Source organism: Ctenopharyngodon idella, chromosome 10 (genome assembly GCF_019924925.1).
Source record: "Ctenopharyngodon idella isolate HZGC_01 chromosome 10, HZGC01, whole genome shotgun sequence".
Classification (NCBI taxonomy): Eukaryota; Metazoa; Chordata; class Actinopteri; order Cypriniformes; family Xenocyprididae; genus Ctenopharyngodon; species Ctenopharyngodon idella.
In genome coordinates this window covers 49447592-49462514 of record NC_067229.1, presented here as the reverse complement: position 1 = coordinate 49462514, position 14923 = coordinate 49447592, and the positions used below count along the sequence as shown (strand labels likewise).

The following is a 14923-nucleotide window of genomic DNA, read 5'->3' as shown; positions in this document are numbered from 1 at the left end:
TACTGAGGAAATAACTCATTTTTTTTTGCAGTGCTGTAAATCAGGCTGATTTGGCTCAAACTCTTTCTCAGATAACCTGCAGTAATAATGCCCACCTTGAGCAGCAAAAGCTGTTGATTTCAGCGCTCCAGACACGTGCCGCTGCCTCCATGTGTCTGCGTGAGATCGCATGGCTGATATGCAGATGAAGAAAATGTGTTGAAATGCAGTCGACACGCTGCCCCGCTGCCCTCAGGTCAGTCCCCCTCATGCCAGACGCTCCCTGGGAAACGTCCCGCGTTATCAGATCGAGGCTGATGGGCGGCGGTCTAGAGTTACTTGAAAATAATCCCGTCCTTACTTCAGGAGCAGCACATGATCATGTCGGGAAAGGCTGGGAAAGAGAGAGATGCTTACAGAGGCTCTGTTATTGATTGCTTAAAGCATGTCGTGTCTGGTTTCCTCTTTGTGCTGCTGTGTTTGTGTTGTTATTACCTGTAGGTCCCTGCAACAAGAACCTGAACATATAGAGACATTCCAGCTCCATAAAAACGTCTCGGGATGCCATTTGTCACAATCTGTTCATTCCAGAACATTTGGAGTTGCACTATATACGTTTATATATATAAACAGTAATAATGTGAAATATTATTAAAATTTAAAATAACTTTTTTCTATTCTAGTATATTGTGAAATGTATTTTTTTTCATCAATATTTTTATCAGAATTGTATCAATATTTATCAGTGTTTTATTTAAAATTAAGTTTTCCATACCCGATTAGCAAATAGTGCCAAAATAAAGTTAAATAAAACAAGCCCTTTCAGATTGTTTTACACAATTATGCCTGTAAAGTAACTTTATCTTATGTTTAAATTTGTTTACTAGGTTAGGCTTAGGATTGTTTATGCAGCGCTTGTGTGGCGTTTCCTTTATTTAGTTGCAATCTTAGAATCGTAACAAATGGGGGCTCGTCCGGGAAGATAAAAAACATTGATTATAAGGATTATTTTCTCTCATAATAAGACTGTATAATACTAGTCAAATATTAATAAAATAGTAATAAATCTAGTTCCCTTTCCCAGGATGCCAATTTTCACAGTCAATTGCAGAACACTTGGAGTTGTACTGCCAGTATATATTTATCCGTCTATTAATTAAAATTAAGTATTTTTTCCTACCCCATTGGCAAATTGTACCAAAAAGTTATTTTCAGATTATTTCACATAATTTTGCTTCTCAAGTAAATGTATCTTGTTTAAATGATGCTTGAATATGTTTATTGAAATACAAGGGAAAAAAAAAACATTGATGATGATGATGATTTTCTCTTAAGTGTTGGCCGTATAAAGTGAATTCCAGCTCTATAAGGCCGTCTGCCAGGATGCCATTTTTCACAATGGGTTTATTATTTCAAGACGTTTGTGTTAGGAATGATGGAATGGAAATCAAGGTTAACAGCCTCACTAACATAATCATAGATGTGGTGTATTGAAACGCAACTGTATTCATGCATAATTTGTCTGTACGCATTTCAAACATTGTGTTTCATGACAGATCTCTCGATGACAGAGCGATGGCGTTCTACAGAAATCTCCATAAATCATCATTAGGAGAACGTCGTGACATCCGGCTCATTAATCATAAGGTAGGATTTGCTTTCCTCTTTGGTTACTCAAACCTCAGATCTACTAATATCCCTCTCCTTGTAATGTCACGGCTTGACAATATTGAAACGTACACCGGACTAAAAGAGCAGGTTCAGGTTCCACACAGAAGAAACGAGATGAAAGGGAAACGGAGAACTGATGATCAGGAATCTGTGCCTGCTGAAGATCCATTCACACAGGCCTGTGCCTTTTGTGCTCGTTTATGAAATATTTAGGTATAATGTGATTAATTTGAGTATAATACTCTCTGCTCTGCTTGACACGGCATGTTTGAATACATTTTTCTTCCACAATCGGCACAGAAACTGTCTGGGACTCTCATGTAAACAGTGCTGGGTAGTTTACAAATTGTAGTCTGTTACTGATTACAAATTACATGACGAAAATATTGAATAAATTTAATAAATAAATATTTAATAAATTAATTAAATAAATATTAAGTAAATAAATAATAAATAAATATGTACGAGTTTACATCTCCCAGTTGACTTTTTTCTCCCAATTCTGACTTTATTTCTCGCAATTATGACTTTTTTCTCCCAATTCTGACTTTATATCTTGTAATTATGACTTTTTTTCTCACAATTCTGACTTTATATCTTGCAATTATGACTTTTTTCTCACAATTTTGACTTTATATCTTGTAATTATGACTTTTTTCTCACAATTTTGACTTTATATCTTGTAATTATGACTTTTTTTCTCACAATTCTGACTTTATATCTTGCAATTATGACTTTTTTCTCACAATTTTGACTTTATATCTTGTAATTCTGACTTTTTTCTCACAATTCTGACTTTATATCTTGCAATTCTGACTTTTTTCTCACAATTCTGACTTTATATCTTGCAATTATGACTTTTTTCTCACAATTTTGACTTTATATCTTGCAATTATGACTTTTTTCTCACAATTCTGACTTTATATCTCACAATTATGACTTTTTTCTCACAATTCTGACTTTATATCTTGCAATTCTGACTTTTTTCTCACAATTATGACTTTATATCTTGCAATTATGACTTTTTTCTCACAATTTTGACTTTATATCTTGCAATTATGACTTTTTTCTCACAATTCTGACTTTATATCTTGCAATTATGACTTTTTTCTCACAATTCTGACTTTATATCTTGCAATTATGACTTTTTTCTCACAATTCTGACTTTATATCTTGCAATTATGACTTTTTTCTCACAATTCTGACTTTATATCTCGCAATTCTGACTTTTTTCTCACAATTCTGACTTTTTTCTCACAATTCTGACTTTGTTTTTCTTATAATTGCATGATATAAAGTCGCAATTGCGAGTTATAAAGTCCAATTCTGGGGAAAAAAAGTCAAAATTGCAAGATAAAAATTGCATTTTTTATTATTATTATTTAGTGGCGGAAAACAAGCTTCCATATAATATGGCCTCTTTAATATGGCCTCATTTCAGCAGAAGTTTTTATGATCATAAGAGACGCGTGTGTGCTGAATGTAAAGAACTCCAGATGATTTCTGATTGGGCGGCTCAGAGCTGATTTCAGTCTTTTCGTCATGTCGATTATTTCATTTGGTCTTTTGTTGATTTGATGACACATGACTGTGATGTCCTCACTTCTACAGACAGTCCAGAATCAGACATGAACAATTAACAATTAACAAATGAACAATTCGTTCATGATTGGCTCATCAGTCGTGGCAAAGCATGCTTTTGTCTGGATCCGCGTCACACTGATGCTGCTGATGCACGAATGTCGTTTCTCCTGCCATTAATGCATGCATGTCATTAAGACCAAAAAAATATTTTAAAAAATTGCAGTATTCATTATTCCCAATCATGTATGAAAGTCAGTGCCATTCCAGTTGCTGTCCAAACATATTTCGGACTTGCGCACGGTTCCCAAAATTGCATTTGCACACAGAAATAAATAAGTAATCACCTTTCATTGAGATCTTTGCCTGATTGCAATCAGCACTGCTTATTCTCCCGCAGAGCAATCTGCCAACCTTAAACAAAGGCCTTCGCTCGCAACCAGCCCACGGCACTTCTGCTCGCGAGAGGCTTTACCTCCGCCGCGGTGTTATACGTCTGTTCTCTAATAGCAGCGCTGTGTGTTCTTTAAGAGCTGTAATATGACTGCAGGGACGCTCTAATGACCCGCTGAATGAATCTTCATATTGATCACCTTCTCAAACCCTTTTAAACCATCAATACCTTTTAGAGCGCCAGTTAAGGTTAAGGACACGTGTGACCTCCATGTTTCTGTGTTTAAATGCAGCCGGACATCTGGCTGGCAGAAGGTGGCTTTTGTACAGACACACTTACAAACGCTATTACACACCTGTAAACGCGATTATCTCCTACTGGTTGTCTTTCTATAGGTCATATATTCGTGTCAAGTTGAACACACAGGCCTTTTCCAATTGAAATTGTGAAGAAAGTCAGGAATCTTGGGTTGGTTAATGTGACACACTTAACGAGGACTGATTAATTACCTTCATGATGAATCTGCACCTGCAACAGAGTAACAGGCTGTTTCCAGGATAGCATTTTCCACAATCAGTTTATTACTTTAAAACATTTGGAGTTGCACTGCCAGAAATGAATGAATGAATGAATGAATGAATGAATGAATAAGCAAGCAAGTAGGTAAATAAATGATAAATAAATAAATTCATAAATGTTTAATAAATTAAATAAATACATACATATTTAATACATTAAATAATTAAATATTAAATAAATGATAAATAAATAAATTCATAAATGTTTAATAAATTAAATAAATATATACATATTTAATACATTAAATAATTAAATATTACATAAATGATAAATAAATAAATTCATAAATGTTTAATAAATTAAATAAATACATACATATTTAATACATTAAATAATAAAATATTTAATAAATAAATTAAATAAGTATTATATAAATTAAATATCTAATAAATTAAATACATTCATAAATATTTAATACATTAAATAATACATACATATTTATTAAATTAAAGAAATAAACATTTAATAAATATTAAATAAATAATAAATACATATTTAATAAATTAAAGAAATAAACATCTCATAAATTAAATAAATACACATTTAATAAATTAAATAAATATTTAATAAATTAAACAAATATTAAATACATTAAATAATTAAATATTTATTAAATAAATAATAAATAAATACCAAATAAATATTAAACAAATAAATAAAACATATTTAATAAATTAAATAAATAAATACATATTTAATACATTAAATAAATAAATATTTAATAAATAAATTAAATAAGTATTAAATAAACAAATAATAAATAAATATTTAGTAAATTGAATACATAAATATTTAATAAATGAAATAAATATCTAAGAAATAAAATAAATAAATACACATTTAATAAATTAAACAATTAAATAAATAATAAATAAATATTTAATAAATATTAAAAAATAATAAATAAATAATATTAAGTAAATAAATAATATTTAATGAATGAAATAAATAAATATTTAATAAATAAGTAATAAAGAAATATCTGATCAATTAAATAAATCACAAATGAAATCTGAATTGTTTCACCAGTGAAGACTTTTGCTGAAGATGATTCTCTTATGCACATTTACTGTATGACTATAAACTCATTTGTGTGTGTTTTTATTTCTCCTCGGGAATCATAGGAGCAACAACTGATACTTCAATAGCCATGTTTCATCCACATATTTTTGTACAAATTTTGGGATATTGGATAATAAAGCACTGGATAGAAATGCCAAGATGTGCATTAAAAAACACATGTGCTTAATTGAGGTGGATAACTTTTTATCCAACAAAAAAAAAAAACATGGGCAATAGAAACACATTTAGCCTAACTGGACTAACCAGTGGACCAATCACATCACACTTCATCTAAAATATTGTTTTAGTCGTTTTGAAATGCCTGAGTCAACATCTGTCATCACAGTGATTTGATATAACGACCTTCCAGAAGCGTCTCACAAGATTGCGTTCCCAAACATCAGGCATCGGAACGCATGACAGCGTTTATTATTGCATTTCGTCTCTGTGCAAGTAGTTTATTATGTAGGAAAAAAGAGCTATTCCGTGATCATTTCCGATTTTGTTCTCTTGAACACATGGGATGGAAATGGGGGTTTATTTGCAAAATGTTTTATGCCAACTTTGAATGGAAACAGCTATATCTGAGCACTGACGTTCTCCTCTTGTTTTGTTCTGTGATCTTGGTTGCATTTTGAAGTCAGCATGACAAATTCAGCGGCGTAGCTCGCATGCTGTCCTTGACACACTTTTGAAGGTGGACACAGTGACCCCGTCAGCTGGTGCCGTCCACTTCCCCAAGGACACTAAAGCCCAGCGCCCCGATCGCATCCATCTTTGCGGCCCGCCGCTTCACGCTCCCCCTTCAAACGCCTTGGGCTCAACCCCTGATAATTCCCCATCCGCCTTTGATTAATGCCTGTTTACTCCAGCAGGTCAAACCATTTCAGTTTGAGGAGGGGAGAAATTATGTGAAAGAAAAGTGCAATTACTCAGGGCTTCAACCTGCCAGCTTCAGGTTAAAGCACAAAGACTCGCCGAAGCATCTCAACTAATTAAAGTATCGTGCCGGAGGATGTTCTCAGTTATGTCTCTTTTAAGGATCAACAAATGTTTCTCCTTTAATTCTGTCAGGAGAGATAAAAACAGACACGAATGAGTCACTGTCATCATGCAGTGATCTATAGAGATATAAAAACAATATGGAGAGAAGCTCAGATCACTGATGAGAACTGATTGAGTTCATATTGAGACTTTCGATTGCAGTTTGAGACATTGTTGAGATCTCTTCAGAAACTTTATAGAGCTGTTCTCAACCTTTCCTGTCAACTGGTTTTGTCTTATTTCAGATCAGTTGGTTGTGAACCAGTGCTCAAGATGAGACGCATGTGAGATTACTGAGATGTTTTTCTAAGGAGAAACTGTCTGGGACTCTCATATAAACAGTGCTGGGTAGATTACAAATTGTAGTCCGTTCCTGATTACAAATTACATGATGAAAATATTTAATTAATTTAATAAATTAAATAAATAAATATTTAATAAATTAAATAAATATTTAATAAAAATATTAAATAAAAAAATAAGAAATATTTAATAAATTAAATTAAATAAATGTTTAATAAAATATATATAAATATTTATTAAATTACATAAATATCGAATAAATTTTAAAAATAAATATTTATTTAAAAATTAAATAAATTAAATAAATATCGACTAAATAAATTAAATAATTATTTAATAAAAAAATACATATTTAAATTCTATAAATAATTATTTAATAAAAATAAATAAATGTTTAAATTAAATAAATAATACCTAATACATAAATAAATTAAATAAATAATTATTTACTCAATTAAATATTTAATGAATAAATATTTAATAAAAATAAATAAATAAATACATAATAAATTACATAAAAAATGTAATAAATTAAATAAATAAATACCTATTTAATAATTAAATAAATAAATAAATAGTTAATAAATTAAATAAATATCTAATAAATAAATAAATAAATATTAAATAAATAAATAAATAAAATAGTTAATGAATTGAATAAATACATTTTATAAATAAATTAATTTAATAAATTAAATTAAATAAATATTATATAAATAAATATTTAATTAAATTACATAAATAAATATCTAATAAATAAAATAAATAAATAAATACCTATTTAATAATAAAATAAAATAAATAAATAAATAGTTAATACATTAAATAAATATCCAATAAATACATATTAAATAAATAATTAAAATAGTTAATGAATTGAATAAATAAATTTTATAAATAAATTAATTTAATAAATTAAATTAAATAAATATTAAATAAATAAATATTTAATTTAATTAAATTGCATAAATAACTATCTAATAAAATAAATAAATAAATACCTATTTAATAATTAAATAAATAAATAAATAGTTAATAAATTAAATAAATATAATAAATAAAATAAATATTAAATTAATTAATTAATATATAAAATAGTTAATGAATTGAAAAAATAAATATTTAATAAATTAAATATTTAATAAACTAAATTAAATAAATATTTAATAAACTAAATTATTTATTTACTTAAGTTGTGTCTCGTACAATCTGTCAGAAAGAAGATGTGTGTGTGTGTGTGTATGTGTGTGTGTGTGTGTGTGTGTGTTGGACTTTACTGAAGATCTTTAAGGTAAGCGATCGTAAAGGAGAGAAAGATCACAAATGAAATCTCAATTGTTTTTCTATGTGAATATATAGTAAAGTGTAATTTATTCCTGTGATCAAAACTGAATTTTCAGCATCATTACTCCAGTCTTCAGTGTCACATGATCCTTCAGAAATCATTCTGATATGCTGATTTGCTGCTCAAGAAACATTTATGATTATTATCAGTGTTGAAAACAGTTTCATATTTTTGTGGAAACCATCATACATTTTATTTTTCAGGATTCTCTGATGAATATAAAGTTCAAAAGAACAGCATTTATTTGAAATAGAATCTTTTGTAACATTATAAATGTCACTTGATCAGTTTTATGTGTCTTTGCTGAATCTTAACCTTCATATTTATTCATTTCCTCAATCACGGTTTTTCTAAACGAGTGAGTAGCTGCAATGCAACATTAATAAGTCTGTTTTTCGCATGTTTCTATGTGGTTGATTTGTGTTCATCTGCCTGCGTGATTTGAGGAATCATTTGTGCCCGAAGCACAGACGAGTTACGTGCCAAAGTGTAGCGCTCAGGGTTAGCAGTTTGTTAGCAAACAGCAGTAAATAGCGCTTACAGTGCTGACGGGCGGATGCTTTGTGTGTGTATGGGATTGATGAAGAGCAAACAGATCATTACGTTCAGCCAGTGTCTTTGTGCTCGTGTTTACCTCCGTCGACTAATGAGCCCATCCTGCGTCTTCATAGACCATCATGCACTCCCACACGCAGAAGGGACCGAGCCGCCACATGTCCGTAATGATGATCAGCAGTGGGTTTTTCATGTGAGAAAAAGCGTTTTCCTGCAGTTTGAACCGGGAGGGTTTGAGCACTGACCTCCCGTGACGGTGAGCACAAGAGACCCTCATCATCGGCGCTCTGTGAAAAAGCAGCATGAGTCAATATCAAAGAGTCTCTGTGACCTTTTTAAGAACATGAAAGCTTTTTGTTTATTTCTTTATAACTGACGCCCACCTGCATGCATGCGTGCGCGAGCGATAACACTGGCACAGAAGCCTCGTGCAACGCTCACTCCCCCTCAACGCTGTCGAAACGCCTCCCCAACAAACAAACAAACACCCACAAACACACACAGACACTGATGGATACACTTCTGCTCACCTGCCTCCGAACGTACTGACCCCTTATTCAGAGCAAGGGCAATCCTCTAGAGATCCTAAAACATGGTCAAAAGAAATCGAAGCCTTCAGAAACAGAAACAAAAACGACCACTCTTTAATAGCTCACTTGTTTCTCCAAGAAGGCAATGCTGAAGTCTCCTGTTTCTCAGATGTTTCTCCTGAGAAAAAAATGTGTCTAATCTAGAGCACTGGTTCACAAACTGATTTAAAATCAGAAGTTGACAGAAAAGGTTGAGAAGCACAGTTTCAGAAGAGATCTCAACAGTGTCTCAATGTGCATAGAATAATTTCCAGCAAAAGTCTTCATTGGTGTGTAGGAGAACGGCTGTTTTACATTGTAATAATATTTCACTATATTTATTGTATTTTTGATCAAATAAATGCAGCCCTGAAGAATATAATCTTTCAAAAACATTAAAAAATCTTACCGACCCCAAACTTTTGAATGGTAGTGCATATAAAATGACTTTTCACTTTCTTCTTTTTTCACTTTCAAAAACTTTAACAGTATTTTACTGTAAAATTACATCAAATGTCCCATGATGATGATTTGTATGTATTTATTTAATTTATTAAATATTTATGTATTTAATTATATATTTATTTAATTTATTAAACATGTATTTATTTAATTTATTAAATATTTATTTATTTAATATTTATTTATTATATATTTATTTAATGTATTAAAGATTTACTTATTCATTTATTAACTAAATATTTATTTATTTATTAGATATTTAAACGATTAATTTATTAAATATATTAATTTACTATTTATTGAATATTTATTAACAATTTTTTTATTAATTATCACATTTTTACTTTTTATTGTTAATTTTATTTCTTAATCATCTGTTATGTACAGATTCAAGACTGTGGAAGTGTAAAAGTGTAAAAGTCCATTCAAAAGTTTGGGGTGGGTAAGATTTTTTAATGTTTTTGAAAGATTATATTCCTCAAAGCTGCATTTATTTGATCAAAAATACAGTGAAAATAGTGAAATATTATTAGAATTTAAATCAGCTGTTTTCTATGTGAATATATAGTAAAGTGTAATTTATTCCTGTGATCAAAGCTGAATTTTCAGCATCATTACTCCAGTAAACAATAACATTCTAATACAAACTGATTTAAAATATGATTTAAAAACAAGAAAATTATGCAGTACATCACAGTGATCATCGAGTAAAATATTAAGTCTGTATTAAGCATAATTTTAATAATAATAGAAATACTCGTATTAAAAATCATGCTGTGTGTCCTTGTTGCTCTGCCAGAGACATGCTCCTCCCACAGGTGTCCGGGGCTCTACAGGTGACCTGGAAACGGCAGACGGGACCAAGATGATTGATGACATCATTTAAAGGGCGGGGGCGCTGCTCCAGTTTTCTGAATGTTGGCTGCGCTGAGGAGTCGATTTTAATAATCATAAAATTCCAGGCATGATGATTTGCAGCAGCAGAGGAGCGAAAGTGAGTATTGATTATATCCCAAAAAGTGTGATGGGAGTATTGGATTTCATTATGCAATATTGAAAAAATGAAATAAAAGTATTCAGAGGTTGGAGTGAAAATGAAGCCTTTTCCAAACAATTCAGCAGAAGATCCCATATGGCACTGAATCATTTTTGTGAGCTTGACTCATTAAAATGCAGTTGCTAAACACAACATTTAAAAAACAAAATAAAATGCTGTTTGCAACCTGTTTTGCTTCCGTAATGTGATGTTTTTTTAGAGTATTCAACAGCAGGACTTGATTTCACTCATCAAGAATTGATTGGTGTCTAAATGAAGATGTTTAATAAGTAGACAAAACTCTTGATGTTTTTAATTGTAATAATGTGCAGTGATGAATTGTCCACAATACACTGCAAAAAAAAAAAGTTCTTCCTCAGTATTTTTTTCGTTTTCCAGTACAAATATCTAAACACTCTTAAATCAATACATGTTCATTTCATAAAATGAATGAAGATATTAAGTCTTATTTTCTGCATCAATGCCTCAAAATGAAGTGAGTTTGAGCTTAAAACAAGAACAAATATCTGCCAATGGGGTCAGAAAAACAATCTTGTTTTCCCTTTTTTTTTGCATGTGTTATTACAGTATATAGGGTAAATTTTGATTTCATGATGACTTTAAGTGTATTATCATATATAATGGTTGCAATAGCACTAATATGCCAAATCAGTTCAGTGAAGTTTTTATGTTATTCTTTATAAATCAGTTATGATTTCCACTGAGATGTGTTTGGTTTGTATTTGGGTGTTTGTCCTGTCCAACTAACCAATTAACCAACCAACTAACCAACTAACCAACCAACCAACCAACCAACCAACCAAACAAACAAACAAACAAACAACTAACTAACCAATTAACTAACCAACCAACCAACTAACCAACCAACCAACCAACCAAAAAACTAACCAACCAACCAACCAACCAACCAACCAACCAACCAACCAACTAACCAACCAACTAACCAAACAACCAACCAACCAACCAACCAACCAACCAACCAGCCAACCAACCAACCAACCAACCAACTAACCAACTAACCAATTAACCAACTAACCAACCAACCAACTAACTAACTAACCAACTAACCGACCAACTAACCAACCAACCAACCAACTAACCAACCAACTAACCAACCAAAAAACTAACCAACCAACCAACCAAACAACCAACCAACCAACCAACCAACCAACCAACCAACCAACTAACTAACTAACCAACTAACCAACCAACCAACTAACCAACCAACCAACCAACTAACCAAAAAACTAACCAACCAACCAAACAACTAACCAACCAACTAACTAACCAACTAACCAACCAACCAACTAACCAACCAACCAACTAACCAAAAAACTAACCAACCAACCAACCAACCAACCAACCGTATGTGGAGGTGCGTTGGGTCATGACATGTTTTCAACTCCCATCAGTGTTTCTGCATGAAAATAATCCTAAGTGAAAACATTCCTGCGCTGTAGTGTGTGATCTCCGGCGCTGCTCTCCGTCAGGACTGACCTTTTTACTAGTGTTTTTACAGTGTGCTTCAGCTTTGATCACTCGGCGACTGGGTATGAGTTTGGTTTGTATTTGGGTGTTTGTCCTGTCCAACTAACCAATTAACCAACCAACCAACCAACCAACCAGCCAACTAACCAACCAACCAACCAAAAAACTAACCAACTAACCAACCAACCAACTAACCAACCAACCAACCAACCAACCAACTAACCAACTAACCAACCAACTAACCAAAAAACTAACCAACCAACCAAACAACTAACCAACCAACCAACCAACCAACCGTATGTGGAGGTGCGTTGGGTCATGACATGCTTTCAACTCCCATCAGTGTTTCTGCATGAAAATAATCCCAAGTGAAAACATTCCTGCGCTGTAGTGTGTGATCTCCGGCGCTGCTCTCCGTCAGGACTGACCTTTTTACTAGTGTTTTTACAGTGTGCTTCAGCTTTGATCACTCGACGACTGGGTATGTGGCATTTTACAGGATACACACATGAGCACACACACACACACATTTACTGTTGTTCTGCTACATTTATTTTGAATAAGTAAATCCTCTAAAAAGTATGTTCTATTGTAGTATGAGTGTGTGTAGTATGAATGAAATTCATATATTCGCCAGGTTGTCACTATCATGTGACCTACCAGTGTCAGTTGCGTCGCTTCACTGCCATTCACAAAGCCTCATGGGATAGTAAAGTGTCCTTCATAAGCACACTTCAGAATCTCGCCAGAAATAGTTCATCCACGGACTCTTTTATACTGTGAATTCAGACATACTTCTCTTGTCACATACTGTTTTTCACCTACTATATAGTAGGGAAGTATGTGATTTCAAATGTCTGAAATCTTAAAATCCTGAAATCTCAAAAACTGCACAGTTAAATGTTTTTACCCACGAAATTTTGCAGAAATATTGCTAATGTGATGCACTTTAAGAAAACTCATAAAGATAGAGCATAGTGTACCATGGTAATATGAAAAAATGTTCCATGTTGTTTTTCATTGGTGTTTCACATTTTGAATTACTCAAGAGTTTTAGGATTAAAGGAAATGTTTGTAAACTTAATGGATAATGTCCTGGCAGGAAATTACCAGCACCTTTTCCGTTTTTCTACGGATTTGTTTCTTACAGTGTACATTCAGATTCCACACACAGCCTTTAAGTGGATTCTTGTATGTCATGTAGTGTTAGATAAATTATTCAGCTATCATGTCTGAATCAGAAATGAGAGTGTGTCTTAGATACAAACCCTACAGGACGACTGATTCTGTACACACACACATAAATTATATATATATATATATATATATATATACATATATATACACACACATATTACATAAACTGTGCGTACAGTCAAGATTATCTGAAATTTTCATTTGTTCCATTGGCATTTTTTTTTCAGCCTAAAGGTCCATTTACACAAAAGATTATAACTATAATGATAACTATAAAGTTTTAATAATTCTATATAATTCTATGAGAATATTGAGTCGCACCACAAATATAACGATAACAACAGACAAAATATATAGTTGGAATCACTTTCAGAACAACTTTTTCCAGCTCATGAACGATAAAAACATTTACAGCCAATCAGAATCGAGAATCCATCCTGCTTTAGCGAGCTTGAAAATTTAAAGCGACAGGAAACAAAACTGCAGCGAGATTATAATAAAAAGAATATTGTGCATTGACTGTTCTTGGGGTGAATGAGCCTTAAAACATAAAATTAGTGTAAAACAAGTGAAAAAAGTTGAATAAAACATAATGAAGGAATATGTCAGAATGTTTTATATAGGAGATTCTTCCTTTTGGATGCAGTTAATTTTGCTCTGCGGTGTTATTTAGCAACTTTTAAATGCCCCAATTATGTAAATTACCCAGAGATTACTTATCATGATTACAGTAATGGCGAGGTGAGACGGCTCGCATATTTTGTGTGTTAATGGTCTCTGTCCATGTCTTGTGTGGTGAATCACTGAGCAGGTAAATCGATATTTTGACTTTCTCCGGTGGATTTTTTTCTTCTGTCTTACAGGAGAAATGCCGTAATGGAGCTGGACTGTAAATAAGCGGAAGGCCTTCTTGACAAATGAATCCATTAACATTTCCCTGTGTCGCCTGGCAAGGAGACTTGCCGTTTATGGGGCAGAAAAAACAGGCCTGTAAATCTGACCGCCTGCCCGTGAAGATCCACGCGGAGGCCCGAAACCGTCCCGCCCATGATGCAGCACTTTATCTGCCTCTGAAATGGCATCTTTATCTGCCTAAATTAAGTTTTGATTCCTTGCCACATACGGTGCCGCAAATCACTTTTAACGCTGATATCAAGAGCGGCACTAAAGTCAGCCTGTGGCCATGAAAAACGGCTTTTTATTTTGTAGCATCCTCTGTTGTTCCCGGCCCGGATTTAACCCCTGCTGCTCTGCATATTCCTTGGGCATAATCTATCACTGAAAGGGCGGTGGTCGCTCTAAAAAAGGATTGAGACAAGCTTTATGGGCAGAATAAATTTCCAATTTAAATGTGATTTTAGCACCGTGTGTCAGAGAAGAATTCCCTGACTTCTGTTTCACTTCATAACACCAGCCTGAACTCAGCGCTTTAGAGATTGATGGAGTTTTTTTTCAAGGACGCCCATCATTCACTCAGACGGTTAATGTCTTTGTTAACGGAGGAGAAGAGCTGTCGCACCAATGACTGACAGGCCTTTCATCATTAGCAAACGCTGAGTGACAGTTTTGGGGGAAAAGCATCATTGAGTTCTGAGAGGTGAGTTTATGTTGAGGTTGTGGTTTAACCCTTTATTTTT

The 14923-nt window shown here is 32.6% G+C and overlaps 1 long non-coding RNA gene across 11 annotated transcripts in view; it reads left to right on the top strand.

The window, feature by feature from the left end:
• The window catches only part of LOC127521703 (uncharacterized), a 163083-nt gene that overhangs the window by 142219 nt on the left and 5941 nt on the right, over window positions 1-14923 (top strand). For 7 of the 11 annotated variants that reach the window (XR_007932449.1, XR_007932443.1, XR_007932448.1 and 4 more), the window contains 2 exons: window positions 1536-1626; window positions 10344-14883. This is a non-coding gene — a long non-coding RNA (uncharacterized LOC127521703). The remainder of the gene's footprint in view (window positions 1-1535; window positions 1627-10343; window positions 14884-14923) is intronic. The other 4 variants (XR_007932446.1, XR_007932444.1, XR_007932447.1 and 1 more) reach the window with 3 other exon arrangements.